General features: G+C 39.3%; 1 pseudogene; it reads left to right on the top strand.

Annotated features, from left to right (window-relative positions):
• Positions 1-2,954: 2,954 nt before the first annotated feature.
• Positions 2,955-13,438, top strand: LOC108361465 (WD repeat-containing protein 18-like; annotated as a pseudogene).
• The last annotated feature ends 1,661 nt before the right edge of the window (positions 13,439-15,099 follow it).

Raw genomic sequence — 15,099 nt, 5'->3', positions numbered from 1 at the left:
TCCTACACCAAATTTGTGCGCCGTCTCATGGCAGCTTTAGTAGATGTCGCATGCTGCAAATTTTTTGCAGCCATGCCCCGTCCATCGCATTTCCTGAACTGCGGTGATGTCAGCCTGGTATTTTGTTAGTACATCCAGCAGTTGGATAGAGGCACCTTCCCTATAGAGGGTCCGGACATTCCAGGTGCATATCCGTAATTCATAGTCCATGTTCCGTTTGCGGGGGTCGTCAACGTGTGGGGATGCAGTTATCCGAGGCTTTTTAGGTCTTTTCATTGGCAATATTTTTTACGTGGCGGGTCCCAAACCCAGCGCACAACCATTGCTGGGGTGGATGGTGCGATAATTGGAATACCAGCGAAACAAGAGAAATACAGTCCACCGTCTTTTTCAAAGCGAGTTTGCCATAACCAAATTGGGTCTGCCATAACAACAAATTATACCGGGACACCACGTCTGCGCCACAAATTTAAAAGCTTTTCGTCACCAACCAACACTTTTCCAGCGTTCAACTCCTCATATACCGCCACAACTCAACATTGAAACCAACCAGTCGCAAGGTACCTGGTTATATTCAGTGCACTTTACCACTATATTCTGTGAAAAAATAACGTTTAATTTGGCATCAAATCACCAAATATAAAAATACGCGAGTGCATAAGATAGCCTTATAAGCAGTGACTTTATGAAAGCAACAGATAGCGCGTTCAAGTGATTATCCACATTCGAGTGGCAACAGCTAAGATTGGGTTAAAGTGTACACACACACACATACACACGACAGTGAAAAGTGTTATATCCATTTTAAAATTAGTTGCAACATCAGTTTTTTGATTTCCGACTTTCTTGCTAACGTCATTAAATTAAACTCGCTTTTGTATTAGTTTTACAGAAGTAGTCAATTTGTCGCACTAACTTCTTCACGATTCACTTGTCATTGGTTTGTGAACACATAACCTCACTTTTGCAATTTGCATGATAATTGGCCTTTTTAATTCAAAGTAATCACCGGAGTTTTTTCCCAACTAGCCTTTAATTTACGTTAATCACTTTCACAAAGTCACTTTGTTTGCATATTTGCACTATTGTTTTTTTGATTTGCACACATTTTTTATCTATATATATAAAAATGAAATGTTTTCCGTATGACGGCGATGCCTGACCAAACGGCTGAACCGATTTCAATTCTGTAAAAGGCACTTTTTTGGATCTTCTGTGTGGAAGGTTTTTCGATTTAAAAAAATTTGAAACTTTTTGTTGTGGTTGCCGAAAAATGACGAGTGCTGAGACGTCACGATTTCAGAATTTCATAGAGCTAGCCCGATTTGGTTCATATTTGGAACATGTGTCAGCACCTAGAAAATAAATATTCTTACCAAAAATGCATTCGCTAGGTGGCGCTAGAGTCGGAATATTCCTAAAAACTGCATTTTCCTGCCGATGTGGCTCATATTTAGAATACAATTTAGACAATTGAAAATAAATATTGGGACTTAAAAATGTACACGATAGGTGGCCCTGTGGCCATCCCCAAAAATTATTTTACGCAAAGAGAAGGATATATCTACTATATATTTGTGGAAGTATGTATGTATGTATGTGCCAGGTTGCAGCCTAAACGGAAGGACGGAATCGAACAAAATTTTGACAGAGTATTTTCATGACACCTGGGCCTATAATAGGGTAAAAAAATTGGAATTCGACACGGGGGCGTGGCACCTCCCATAGGCGTGAAACTTTTAATCAGCCATAACTTCGGAACTATAAGTCACATGAACTTGAAATTTGGTATGCAGTCATGTACATATATGGTAGGTGCTTACAGTAGAGTATATATAAATGACTTTGTAAAAGTGGGCGTGGCACATTCTATAGGCGTGAAATATGTTATCACTCATAACTTCGGAACCATAAGTCACATGACCTTGAAATTTGGTAAACAGACATATAAATGGTAGGTGCTTATAGTATGGTATAAATAAAAGAGTTTGTAGAAGTGGGCGTGGCACATCCAATAGGCGTGGAATATTTTATCAGCTATAACTCCGGATCTATAGGCCACATGAACTTTAAATTTGGTATACAGATATAACTATGGTAGGTGCATACAGTAAGGTATATATAAATGAGTTTGCAAAAGGAGGCGTGGCACATCCCATAGGAATATTTTATCAGCTATAACTCCGGATCTATAGGCCACATGAACTTTAAATTTGGTATACAGATATAACTATGGTAGGTGCATACAGTAAGGTATATATAAATGAGTTTGCAAAAGGAGGCGTTGCACATCCCATAGGCGTGGAATATTTTATCAGCTATAAATCCGAAATTATAAGTCATATGAACTTGAAATGCGTTATTCAGTCATACATACATATGGTAGGTGCTTATAGTAGGGTATAAATAAATGAGTTTGAAAAAGTTGGCGTGGCACATCCCATAGGCGTGGAATATTTTATCAGCTATAAATCCGAAACTATAAGTCATATGAACTTGAAATGCGTTATTCAGTCATACATACATATGGTAGGTGCTTACAGTAAGGGATATATAAAGGGCTTTGTAAAAGGGGGCGTGGCACATCCCATAGGCGTGGAATATTTTATCAGCTATAAATCCGAAACTATAAGTCATATGAACTTGAAATGCGTTATTCAGTCATACATACATATGGTAGGTGCTTATAGTAGGGTATAAATAAATGAGTTTGAAAAAGTTGGCGTGGCACATCCCATAGGATTATTTTATCAGCTCTAACTCCGGAACTACAAGTCACATGATTTTGAAATTTGGTATGCAGACATAACTATGGTAGGTGCTTACAGTAAGGTATATAAAAAGGGCTTTGTAAAAGGGGGCGTGGCACATCCCATAGGCGTAGAATTTTTTATCAGCTATATCTTCGGAACCATAAGTCCCACCAACTTGAAATTTGGTATGCAGACATAACTATGGTAGGTGCTTACAGTAAGGTATATAAAAAGGGCTTTGTAAAAGGGGGCGTGGCACATCCCATAGGCGTGGAAAATTCGGAATCATATGTCAAGTGAAATTGAAATTTGGTACGCAAGTCCCATGGACCTGGAATGTTTTATCAGCTCTAACTCCGGAACTATAAGTCGCTCGAACTTGAAATTTCGTACGCAGCCATTTTAATGGTAGGTACTTATATTAGGGTATATATAAATGAGTTTGGAAAAGAGGGCGTGACACGTCCAATAGGCATGGAGTTTTATATCAGCTATAACGTCGGAACCATAAGTCCCCCGATCTTGAAATTTGGTATGCATATATATCAATGGTAGGTGCTTATATATAAATGGGTTTGTAAAAGGAAGCGTGGCACATCCCGCAGGCGTGGAAAATTTTATCAGCTATAATTTCAAAACTATAAGTCAAATGAAATTGAAATTTGGTACGCAAACCTATCTATGGTAGGTGTATCTTAATATATAAAAATCCCGTGTCACTGTGTTCGCTTACGCTAATCACCGAAACCGCTTAACCGATTTGAATGAAATTTTGTGGGCGTGTATTGTTGGCTCCAACTTAAAAGATAGGATAGTTGTGAACCCGAGAATTTTTTTTCATCGAAATTTTTTCTATGTTCTCGCATCATGCCTATCTAATATATAAAAATCGAAGTCTTCCTACATGGCTCGACCGATCTTTATGAAATTTTTGTGTTATATATGGTAGGCATGGGAATCGGATGTAAAGCATATTTCATACCGCTAGGTGCAGGGGGCGTGGCACCTCCCAAACAAACCGAATTTTTCATACTGCATATCCCGGAAAATGTTCATGAAAGAGGTCTGGAGATATATGAAAGCCATCGCATACTCATGGAGATAAATTGTGGTTATCATACTGGATATCTCTGGATGTGTTTATGGAAGAGTACTGGAACTTGGTATGTGCAAGATATAAGTATACAACGCGACTGGTCATGAATAAAAGTTGGGGCTATTGGAAAAAGGGACGTGGCAATTCCCATGGTAGATTACTCGAAAATGGTATAGAGATATATGAAATCAATCCCATGCTCTTAGAGAAAATTGGGGCTATTTGAAAAGGGGACGTGGCGCCTTTCAAACGCACTGAAACTATTACGTTTTTTTGTATGCATGTACAGTTTTGCTAAGTTATTTAAGACGGCAAATATGCCTTCTGACGACCACCAAACCGTAATATTAGAAGACAAATGCGTCACTAAAAATCATGAACGTTAACTCTTGGTGAAAATGTTGGACAAAAATGTTTCAATACAAAAAATTTATTTTGGGCGTGACGAAGTTCGCCGGGTCTGCTAGTTGTTTTATAAGGACGTTGCTGGTCCCTAGAAATATATATCTAGAAATACTCTTCACATGTGTACATGAGTAAATGGAACATCAATTTTAGAGNTAACTCTTGGTGAAAATGTTGGACAAAAATGTTTCAATACAAAAAATTTATTTTGGGCGTGACGAAGTTCGCCGGGTCTGCTAGTTGTTTTATAAGGACGTTGCTGGTCCCTAGAAATATATATCTAGAAATACTCTTCACATGTGTACATGAGTAAATGGAACATCAATTTTAGAGTACTTAAAAAGATAGGAACAAAAAAGAGAACATCATAAATTTGAGGTACTAAGCAATGCTACTCAACAGCGCTCTGCTACATAAAACACTGTTCCATTTTTCCAGAGTACTTGGGTATGTTGATTGCATTCAGTAGTATTTGAAAACTTCATAGGAAGTATTGGAATACTTATGAAGTTTTTTCTTTTCAAATGTTAGCATTTAACATAATGTTAAGAAAAGGCATACATTTTCATTATATTCCCTATATATATTTAAAATATTGTTTTATATCTAAAAAGCGCCGACGCCGACATTTCTCGCCGGACTCTTCAACGTTTGCAAAAAAGTTCGAATCTTACATACATATCGTCGTTTAAAGTACAAAACCGCTTATCGTCATTCTGCAAAACCGCGTAACTGACATTGGCTGCCAAAAATTGGATTTGCTCACACGAGCTCTTGGTTCAATCCTTATCCATTCGTCCTGAAATATACTAGCCAGAAATGCGATTGCTTTATAAAAAAGAGAACCATTTTGAAATATGAGTGTTTTAACGCTCTAGAAAATAATTTCTACAACTTCACATACGCGGTTTGGCATTTTGTTGATACGCGGTTTTGCACTTTAAACGACGATATGTTCATACATAAAAACTATCGAATGGTAGCAACTTTCATCATTTAATCGATGATTTATGTACATACATATTATGCAAGTTTTTTAAATTACGAAAAATGTGTGTCCTTCCCGCGGCATCACTTTATGACCAGTTTTTATTGTCAAATCGATATTTTCATTTCCAAATACCAGGCGCTCATATATGTATATGAAGTAACAAGTTTTCTATTTCTAAGCAGAAAATTGTTTTGTACAAATTTTTAAATTTCCAAAAATCTACTTTGTGAATTTCAAAGGCTTCTACAAACGAATTAAAAAGAGATACAAACAAATGTATGCGTATGGAAAGCTTGCTACTTCATATGTATGAGCGCCTGGTATTGGGAAATGAAAATATCGTATTGTAAAATTAAAAATTGGTTCTTTGTATAAAATGAGTCCACTTTCTCTATAAAAATTTGCTCTTGGCTACATTTTTCCTCCATGTTTGTTATTTAACATAAGAGTCTATTAACATTATGTAGCATTAAACGAAAACTTCCAAAAATACTCAAAAAATACTTGTGAAGGGACATCTTTTTTGAGGAAGTTTAACAGCATGGTACTGCTGATTTATGTTCCTCTTTTTTCGGAACATAATTTGTTTGAGTACTTTTTAACCGACTTCCAAAAAAGGAGGAGGTTATCAGTTCGTCGGGATATTTTATTTATTTTTTTTATGTATGTTACCGCATAACTTTGGACCACGTCAACCGATTTCGATAATTCCTTTTGCGGAAAGGTAGTGTGTCAGGGGTGGTCCCATACTAATCTGGTTAAGATCCGATCAGCGGATCATGAGATATATATATATATATTTTTTTTTTATATGAGAGTTGAAGTCGGTTTATTTTTGCTAAAAATTACTTGTTTATGTATACAGCGCTCAATATCTTCACTTCTCTTCCTTCCATACCCTTTTTGTTAGAGTATGAGTAGTTTACATATTTGAAGTAAACTTCGCAGTGAAGCAAACTGAATTCCGATGCAGACCTTTAATCCGCACAGTTGGGTGGCTAGTTTATAAGCATACACGTACATACGTATCAAATTTACATATATCCATAAACCTTTGCTGAAAAAAAAAATGAAATAGGGAATTGGAAAAATTACGAATATTTTCATTGTGGATACATTGGCGTTTTTTGGTATTTTTACTCTAGCGGCAAACAATTTAGTTTTTTGAAAATTTCAACAGGTTCGAATAATCTGCTACATATTTGCCTTTAGCATTATCAAATCTTCGAAAAGATTTTTAAATTTTTAGCGAACTCCTGTTCTTTCTATTGGTTGTAAACCCATCTTCAACCTCACAATGGATTCATTCATGAGCTTAGCGGAAGAAGGGACAGAATTCGAGTCCGACTTTCTTGCTTCGTCAATATCAGAGCAAAATAAGCATGTCCTTGCGATTCAGCAAGAAGAACTCAGAGCTCTGTGGGAGAAAACAAAACTAGCTTACGATGCCCTCAACACCTCTGAAGAATTTTCACAAGATAAGAGGACATACCGAAAATTAAATAGAGGCGCGTTTGCTAGTTATGTAAATTGCATGTCGTCTTTGGCTGTTCAGGCTGAGAAACTAGCAAAAGAAGAACGGGATGTAGAACAGAAAACACAATATTCACCTTCCGCCGTGATACCGATGTTTTCAAAGGCGATTATCTGTCTGGCCAACATTTCGAGATATGTTCACGGCCATTTACATCGCGAATCAGGAGCTTACTCCAGTTGAGAAGCTATATTATCTCAACCAAAAAACCAGAGGGGAAGCCAAAGACATTGTGAATAAGTGCCTTATGACTAATGAAGGTTTCGCCAGAGCGTGGAACAATTTGTGTGAGCGATACGAAAATAAGCGTATCCTCGTCAATACGCAATTAAAAATTCTGTTTAATCTGAATTCCGTTGATAGTGAGTGTGGTAGCTCAATAAAACGATTGCAGCGCGATATTAACAATTGCTTGTCATCCCTACAGAGTCATCAAATTGACATTTCAAATTGGGACGCAATTATTGTATATCTTTGCTCTACTAAATTGCCCGACACTACTTTGGCTCTATGGGAGGAAACCATAGACCACACAGGCGCCTTACCGAAGTGGGAAGATATGGACAAGTTCCTATCTAACAGGTTCCAAACCCTGGAAACCCTTACAGGCTTATAGGGTACAAAAGCAGTTAAAGCGCCAAAGCCGCAAAACACCAAAAACCCTTCAGAAGCCCATACCAAAAGACTTGGTGCATTCCAAGCAAGCGTGACCAAGTTCACTTGCACAATGTGCCAAACGAATGAGCACAAACTACGCCGCTGTTCCAAATTTCTTAAAGAGCAACAACAGTTGCCTGAACTTTTTGAGTGCTGCACATACTGTGACAAGGTGCACAAGCCCCTTTAATTGCAGCACGCGCCACTCGCGACATCACTCGCTCCTGCACATTCAGACAAATGTACAAAAGGCAACAGCGGCTCGCACGCCAACTGGACCTGTCGATAACACTGCATCATCCTCTCAACAGGCTCCAGCAAAGCGCAGCTTTAATAATAGAACTAATAACAATAAAAGCAAAAACGTTACGTCTTGTTATGCTAACACGAATTCAGGTGTGCTCCTAGGAACAGCTCGCGTAAATATACGTCTCAATGGCACTGATTTTTCTGCTCGAGCACTTATTGATTCTGGTTCTGAGTGTTCGTTCATAACAGAACGACTCAAACGCAGAATCAACCTGCCAGCTTAGAGGATGCATGCCCAAGTCTCGAGCATTACGAATGCAACCTCTGCGCAGGTCAAAGAGGCATGCAGCATAGAACTTCGATCCCCAGTTGATCCATTGTTCAGCCTGCATGCAACGGTGCTCGTCCTAAAAAAACTGACTGGAAATCTACCATCCTGTCATATCAGCGCCATGACTATGTAGGCATTTCCAGGTCTTGCTCTACGTTAATGAAGAAGTAGACCTCATACTTGGCGGAGATATTTATACCCAAATTATTTTATGCGGCCTGAAGAAAAAGGTACTCAGTACACTTCTCGCCCAAAAAACCGTGTTCGGTTGGATACTAACTGGTTGCACAGATGCACCAAATCCAACCAACAATATAGTTTCGTATCACAGTGAAGTTGCCTTGGACAAACAACTTACTGCATTCTGGGAACTAGAAGACATACCAAAAAAACAAAAGCTTGAACGAAGACGACAAATTCTGTGATGAACTTTATCGGAAGACAACTCGTAGACCAGAAGACGGAAAATACGTATTCTCACTACCTTTTAGGCAAAAATTTCCAGTAAACATCTGCCTAGGCCCTTCTCTTAAAAAAGCATGCTCTCAGTTCTTCCGGAATGAGACACGGCTTACAATGGATCCCGTCCTACAAAAAGAGTAGAAAAGGGTACTAGCTGAATATGAATCGCTAGGACACATGTCCAGAATAAAAGATAGTATTTTAGCAGACTCTTCCGATAACTACTTTTTGCCTCACCACGCTGTCATAAAGGCAGAAATTACCTCCACTAAAGTTCGAGTCGTCTTTAATGCTTCAAGTCCAACGGCTAATGGCACAAGTCTGAACGATGTAGTTCTCCCAGGTCCAGTTCTCCAAGCAGATCTTCCGACCCTTATACTCCTGGAGGTTATACAGATACGTTTTTAATAGTGACATCGAGAAGATTTACCGAAAAATTTGGGTGGATAGCAACCATACCAAATATCAGCGGATAGTTTTCCGTACAAACCCGAACGAACCTGTAAGTCTATAAGGATTAAAGACTGTCACTTTCGGGATTAATTGTGCTCCTTACCTCGCGGTAAGGACACTTTTACAACTGGCTAACGATGTAGAAAGTTCTTCCCCAATAGCATCTGACATACTACGAAAATGCATGTATGTGGATGACGTGCTAGCTGGAGGACAGCATCGACTCTACCGTAAAACCAAGAGATGAAATCTCTGAAGTGCTACGGTCAGCCGGTTTTGCGCTAAGGAAATGGACCTCAAACTGTGCGGAAATTCTCAAGGACATCCCAAAAACGGATCAGCTCAGTGAAGACTTTTTGACATTCGAAGATACCAGCACGGTTAAGGCTCTTGGCATAAGATGGAATGCCCATACGGATCTATTCTATTTCATAGCAAGGCCATTGGAGGACCGCGATACACTCACAAAAAGAGCGATATTATCAGCAATCGCCAAGCTATTTGATCCGCTAGGATGGCTTGCTCCAATAATAGTCGTGGCCAAAATACTCATGCAAAGTGTTTGGCTAGAAGGCACAGACTGGGATGAAGCTGTATCTTCTACGACTTTGGAACGCTGGCAAAATGTTACCAAACATTACCACGAATTCTACAACATTAGAATACCTCGATGGGTACACTTCTCACCAGGAGATGATATCGAGATACATGGATTCTGCGAAGCATCAGAAAAAGTATATGCGGCTACTGCATACATGCGCGTCAAAAGAGATGACAAAGTTTTGGTCAACCTTCTTTTGGCAAAAACCAAAGCAGCTCCTGTCAAAACTATATCGCCACCTCGACTGGAGCTTTGCCGAGCCGTGCTGCTCGCAGAAATCATAGAATCAGTAACCAACAACCTCAACCTAGGACAAGTAAGAACACATCTTTGGACAGATTCGACCATCGTACTCGCATGGATATGAAAGCCGCCTTGTTCTTGGTCAACTTTCGTCGCACACCGAATTACGAAAATAGTAGAAAAAGTCGGTAACAAGGACTGGTTTCATGTAAACTCGGCTTCGAATCCAGCCGATTTGGCTAGCAGAGGACTACCTGCTTCGGAATCGGTCTCAAATTTTTTGTGGTGGCAAGAAGACAACTCTAAGTGGCCCGCTCTAGAAATTACCTATCACACAGAAGTTGAAGAAAAAAGAGCGCACGCTTATGCATCAACAAAAGAAAACTATATCAATATTCTTGACCGATTTTCAGATCTACCGAGAGCTTTAAGAGTGTTATCATATGTCATGAGATTCTACCGAAGAACTCACCCGAAAACAAAAGCTTCATTTCAGGAAACTTCTTGTTTAGTTTCATCATCTCTTGATAAAAATCTACCAGAAGAAACACTACGGTGAAGAATACAGGAATTTGAAAACTAGAAAAATCATCGATGTAAAGAGTGAAATCCTTCCGCTTAATCCGTTCGTCGACAAGAACGACATCATCAGGGCTGGAGGTCGCCTCGGAGCATCCCAGGACTTAGCACATAATGAGCGCCATCCAATCATTATTCCGTATAACTGCAGATTGTCCCATCTTATCGTCCTGTTGATTCACCAAGTCTCCTTACACGGAGAAAATCAACTCATGCTACGCCTTATCCGTACCCAGTACTGGATTCCCAGGGTAAAAAACATGATTAGGTCTACCATCCACAATTGTAAAATTTGTACCATCTACAAAAAACGATCTCAGACGCAAATTATGGGAACTCTTCCTCAGGAACGCACTACGTTTATTCGCGCGTTCACGAATACGGGAGTAGACTTTACCGGACCTTTTGAGATCAAAAGCTACCGCGGCAGAGGTTGTCAATATCCAAAGGATATGTTTGCATATTCGTTTGTTTCACTACTAAAGTGATTCATTTAGAAGCTACTAGTGACCTTAGCAGCCCATCCTTTCTAGCAGCATTCGCTCGGTTCGTGGCTAGAAGATGATGCCCGAAAAATGTCTACTCCGACAATGGTACCACTTTTGTCTGAGCTTCGCGATCTTTACGATCCGAATTCAAAGCTTTCTTGTCTGACGCGTCAGACAAAACGACTTCCAACTACAACCATCAGACAGTTACATGGCATTTTATACCTGCTGCCGCTCCTCACATGGGAGGACTCTGGGAGGCAGGTGTAAAAAGCTTTAAAAGCCACTTTAAAAAGGTGGCGTCCGCTCAAAAATACACCTTTGAAGAGCTCAGTACGCTTTTATGCCGGATTGAGGCATGCCTCAATTCGCGACCACTGAGTCCCTCTTCAAATGAGCCAAATGATCTGGAGCCGCTTCCTCCAGACCATTTTCTCATTGGTGGACATCATATGGCGCCGCCAGAACCTGATGTGAATGAAAACCCTGCATCCATCGTCAATCGATGGCAAAAACTAAAAGCACTGCATCAGACGTTTTGCAGGCGATGGAAAGTGGAGTACTTAGCCGAGCTACAAAAGCGAATTAAAAGGAAGCACCCCAAGGAGAATACGAAAGCAGGTGACCTCGTCGTTATCAGAGAAGACAATCTACCGCCAACTGAATGGAGATTGGGGCGAGTTATAAACGTACACTCCGGCACCGATGGCAGAGTGTGGGTAGTGGACATCCTGACGGAGAAAGGCCAAGTCACTAGGCCACTAGTGAAGTTGGTTCTACTCCCGCCATACAACGATGGAAACTCGGAGCCAACAACAACTTCATAAACTACCCTTCATATGCCTTTATTATATTCCACTTCATTTTACCATAACATTCCACTTCTAGGTAATAGGAGGGATTCCTTGTCTAACTTTTTTTAGAAAATTTGTTTCAGATTTCCGAGTTGATGTTGCTACACAAAAACGACCATCCTCAGATCTGAATCCATAGTAAAAATAGTTGCAGAAGTAGCGAGCTACTCCGCCTCAGAATAATATGAAAGCGATCGAAAACTATAAGTTTAACGAACGACTTCTCGGAGCGTACTTACGAGTTCTTTCAATGTTAACGTAAACTATTCGCAAACTTGCTGGTTTTCTACACTCTTAGTTTCCAAAATTATATTGACTTGGCCAAGCTTAAAGGCAATACCCCGCCCGAAGTGAGAAAGTAAGAATTTGAAGAAAAACTAGCAATCATTATATTTAAAAACTCACATATCTTCGGTTCTAAAAGGGTTCGGTTAATAACTCTCAATCAGCTCCTCTCTGCTTTATCAAACTATACGCAGTATAGTATATCGTTATACCGGCCATCCTTGAGAAAAAAGAAAACCAATTATATTAGTTCTCAACTAAATGGTTAACAGACTAAAGAAAAAAGATAAGCACATACAATTTTGTTACCAGACAATCGACATCTCCAACCGAAATGGTGCATAACATTTAGATATCTACTATTTGTATGTTTCACAGCATGCTTTCGATAAACATCGACTTCACATCACTGCGGTTGTTCTGGCTATTTCACACAATTAACAAGAAAATGATACCTTATTCTTTTGCATAATCATGCAATGAAAATAAAAATTACATAAACGGATGATCAAACTTGACATTATTTAATAAAAATGTAATTTTTCCAAAATATCGTAAAGAAAAATCGATACATTTTCACACTCGTTTTGCTATATCGTAAACTAAGTCGAAACTACTTAGTAGAAGTCTGAAATGCGACTATGAATAGAGGTAAATTTTAAGTTAGTACTTAAATTTAAGTTGCAACTTTGTTAGTTTCGACTTAGTTGCTGGACTATGAATACGCGCCATAGAGTCTCGAGCATCCATTACTGCGTGGGACTACAGAACAGGAACCAATTTAATAGTGCACAAGGGGGGTGGCGTCGTCCAGCAACGCGCCATTTCTTTATTGAGGGGCCACTATGTCGTAGCTGCAAATAGCACCAAGCCTCTTCTGCACGTTTGGCTTTTTAATTTACAACAGCAAGTGACCCATGTAGGCTTCGTGTTGCCTGGTCGGGCCAACGCAATGTCACTTTCACCTGATACTCTTTATCTTGTGGCAGCAATTCAGGAAAACGTCTACATTTGGCACTTGTCGCCGGGAAAGATACTGAACACAATTTCAAAGCATTTTCAACCCATCAACTGTATACGTTTTGACGAGGACTCGCATTTTGTTACAGCTTGCCAAGATGGATCTGTCATGGTGTGGACCTTGACGACTGTGTATGCGCGAGATGACGACAATCAAGCACCAGTGTATACTTTCACTGATTATGGTCTTCCTGTAACAGACGTGCACATTGGATTGGTGGCATACGAGGGCATATGATGACAGTTTCACTGAATCGTACATGCAAAATATATGATTTACTTACTTGTATACAGCTGTTAAATGTCGTTTTGCGGAAGCATTACACAGCGTAGTAGCAAACACTTAAGAAACGGATGTATATGTAGGAACTGCTGCAGGCAATATGTATCAGTTTAGTATCGATGGAGGGCCTTCCAAGGAAAAGATAATACCGTGATATAACCCTACTCGTAGCACACACTAGGCAGAAAACCTCGCGGACAACATACACACACTATTATGAAATAACATTACGACGCACTGATCTTGAGTATTGAACTAAAATATTGGGGAAAACAGAACAGTCAACAATTTCTAAGTTTCATTTTTGTGAATTTGATCATGAGCAAGGTCTATTAAGCAAGGAAAAGCATGCTGCTTATCTATCAAGTGTTGCAAAAAAAGTTTTTAAGTTTGGTAGATAATTACATCTTGCTTTTTTACGATGACAGTAGGCTAAGTGTAGGATAAATCACAAACCTGCCATTTTTAAATTCTCCATTGGCACTTATGTACACAATATGGACCGAATAATTAGCAGTGCCGAAAACGAAGAATGATCTACATGAAAAAGGTTCAGTTAGTTTAGACTCAATTTACGTAACGTAACCTAATATATTGGCCAAGGCAATATATTTTTGTTAAAGATTTTTATTTTAAGTCGGAACCACTTAGTTTTTCTTATAGATCAAGAGTGATATAAGAATCCGCAAGCCCTATTTGATCACGGGATAATCAAACGTACACTACAAGTATGATTTTTTTATTCTTTCATTTTAACGCCACGTCCAACGGCTATGTTCTAATAGTTTATTTTTTTTTTCAGAAAAAATATGCTATTGGAGAAGGTGGCCGACCGCTCGATTCTATGTTTCAACATGTATTAAAACTTAAGGTGGTCAATTGGATAGAGGCGGGCTGCCTGATTAATCGAAGCCCAAACGAACTTATCTGCTTATCTTTTTTCTTTAGTCTGTTAACAATTTAGCTGAGAACTAATATAGTTGGTTTTCTTTTTTCTCAAGGATGGCCGGTATAACGGTATACTATACTGCGTATAGTTTGATAAAGCAGAGAGGAGCTGATTGACAGTGTTATTAACCGAACCCTTTTGGAACCGAAGATATGTGAGTTTTTAAATATAATGATTGCTAATTTTTCTTCAAATTCTTACTTTCTAACTTCGGGCGGGGTATTGCCTTTAAGCTTGGCCAAGTCAATATAATTTTGGAAACTAAGAGAGTAGAAAACCAGCAAGTTTGCGAATAGTTTACATTAACATTGAAACAACTCGTAAGTACGCTCCGAGAAGTCGTTCGTTAAACTTCATAGTTTTCGATCGCTTTCATATCATTCTGAGGTGGAGTAGCTCGCTACTTCTGCAACTATTTTTACTATGGATTCAGATCTGAGGATGGTCGTTTTTGTGTAGCAACATCAACTCGGAAATCTGAAACAAATTTTCTAAAAAAAGTTAGACAAGGAATCCCTCCTATTACCTAGAAGTGGAATGTTATGGTAAAATGACGTGGGATATAATAAAGGCATATGAAGGGTAGTTTATGAAGTTGTTGTTGGCTCCGAGTTTCCATCGTTGTATAGCGGGAGTAGAACCAACTTCATCCAGATCATTTGGCTCATTTTAAGAGGGACTCAGTGGTCGCGAATTGAGGCATGCCTCAATCCGGCATAAAAGCGTACTGAGCTCTTCAAAGGTGTATTTTTGAGCGGACGCCACCTTTTTAAAGTGGCTTTTAAAGCTTTTTACACCTGCCTCCCAGAGTCCTCCCATGTGAGGAGCGGCAGCAGGTATAAAATGCCATGTAACTGTCTGATGGT

The sequence above is a fragment of the Rhagoletis zephyria genome, unplaced genomic scaffold, assembly GCF_001687245.7.
Source record: "Rhagoletis zephyria isolate East Lansing unplaced genomic scaffold, Rhagoletis_zephyria_1.1 Rzeph_scaffold_00766, whole genome shotgun sequence".
NCBI classification, from domain to species: domain Eukaryota; kingdom Metazoa; phylum Arthropoda; class Insecta; order Diptera; family Tephritidae; genus Rhagoletis; species Rhagoletis zephyria.
Note: the sequence above shows the minus strand (reverse complement) of the source record. Positions and strands in the feature narration are given on the sequence as shown.